The sequence below is a fragment of the Hyposmocoma kahamanoa genome, unplaced genomic scaffold (genome assembly GCF_003589595.1).
Source record: "Hyposmocoma kahamanoa isolate Upper Pololo Valley unplaced genomic scaffold, ASM358959v1 224, whole genome shotgun sequence".
NCBI lineage: Eukaryota > Metazoa > Arthropoda > Insecta > Lepidoptera > Cosmopterigidae > Hyposmocoma > Hyposmocoma kahamanoa.
Window position 1 is genome coordinate 7588313 of NW_020653743.1, and position 1955 is coordinate 7590267.

The 1955-nt window shown below is 36.0% G+C and overlaps 1 protein-coding gene across 1 annotated transcript in view; it reads left to right on the plus strand.

Moving 5' to 3' along the window:
* Positions 1–1955, plus strand: part of LOC113228272 — a 452541-nt gene that overhangs the window by 449356 nt on the left and 1230 nt on the right. The gene's annotated exons all lie outside the window — the stretch shown is intronic.

Here is a 1955-nt window from a genome sequence, read left to right on the forward strand (position 1 = left end):
CAATATAGTTGAATATTTAAATAATGAAAATTGTCACGGGAATTAGGTAGTGAACTCTAGTCCAAGAATTACCGTTATTATTAAATTGAAATCTTTCACAAATACGTGGATGTTCTTAATTTAAACAAAAGTCGAGAATGTCGAGAACCACGTGTTAATACAATTCAAATCAAGAATTAAAACAAATATTCGTGTAGGTGCCCCTACTACAACACAATGTACAAATCTTGGCGGGCATCTATTTCCTAAAATTACATACTAAAATCATCACATAAAAATCGCATAGTTTTCTGCGAAGCGTTGATATGTATTTTCATCAACATATTTTGATGAAGAAATAAAAACGATCAAGATACCTGTTTCTGGACCGCCAAGTGGTGAGCATTATTGCGTCCCCGGTGCTGGTGAAATTACAGGCACATGGAACTTATCAACTTATGTCTCAGGGTAATAGGCGCTGTGACAGTGCCCCTCAGATCTTTGCGATTTAAAGCTCTTGAGTGGCACTGCGACAACTGTTATGAACAGTCGTGTAGCGCCGTTTGCCACCACCAGGCGCACGACTGCTCTTCCCGTTCCTTAGTATCATTAAAAAAAAAACATTTTGCATCAAAAGGGCTATGCACACGGGGTGTATTTCTCCAGAAAATAAATTATTTTTTTACTTTATTCCAAAGGCTATCTTAACGCCTTCGCAGTTGAATGACAATTTAACTTCCTTTAGGCTATTACACCGATTTGTATGGATACTGCCGGCTATTCTCTTATTTTGTTTAGGATTACCACAATCTACTCATACAAGCAAGCGTAAATTCATAAATTGATTAGTAATTTACACAATGCCATCTATTAGTAAACATAAGGTTTAGAAGCGTATTCTAATACAATACGATATAGTTTTCATTGATGAAAAGGTCAAAGTGTAAACACAGATCAGTTTCATTACACGTCAATGTTGAATTATATTTAACAAAGTTCAAAAAGTAGTTTTAGCTCACGGCTTGATATTTGAATAATATTACAAGGAAAAAACCAACTATTTGCAATTTATGTTAAGGAAAAATTAATTGATATATCCATGACCATTGAAATAATATAAAGGCTTCCAGGCAATCGAGCAACGCTATATAATGTAGATAAGACTCGATTTTGACGTTTTGCAGAATTACGATCTGTAATGTGGTCAAAGTCAAAGTCAAAGATTATTTATTACATAGGTAAAATAAATTTACACTTAAAAACGTCACATTTAAGCTACTGCTCGATCACTACGCTGACCTCCCTGAGAAGAACGAGCAAGAAACTCTAGGGATTGCTCTTTTCAAATAAAAGTAAATGGAATAAATACACTTTGAATCAAATTTGTGTGGATTCTGGAGCCATGTCGTCTTTCCATACATCTTTATCTAACACGTAGTCTTCAATTTTGTAATATGATTTTTCGATCAAAATATTTTGTGGAGATCAGCAACCCTCTTGAGTCGTTGGTTCGTGATTCTAAACAAGCTTCCGTTCTGTTCCGTCTTGTTATTATTGACTAAATTACGAAACTAAGATATTATGCTTTATTTTAGTAGCAGTAGATCTTCTTGTGAAAGAGTTCGTCCAGGGTAGTACTGCCACCTTACCTATTTCTGCCGCCAAGCAGTAATGTCCGCATTACTGTGTTCCGGTTTTGAAGGGTAAGGGTGCTGGTGAAATTACAGGCACATGGGACTTGTCAACTTATGTCTCAGGGTGACGGGCGCAGTGGCAGTGCCCCTGAAATCTTTGCGATTTAAAGCTCTGAGTGGCACTGCAACTGTTATGGACAGGCGTGTATATAGGCACGACTTGTTCGTCCCGTCTCTTGATATTATAAATTTAAATAAAAAATCTCGAAATCATTAAACGACCTAGGAAGATAGCACTCTCCACTATATTTACGATTTTTAATTAGTGTGATCAAAATTTTG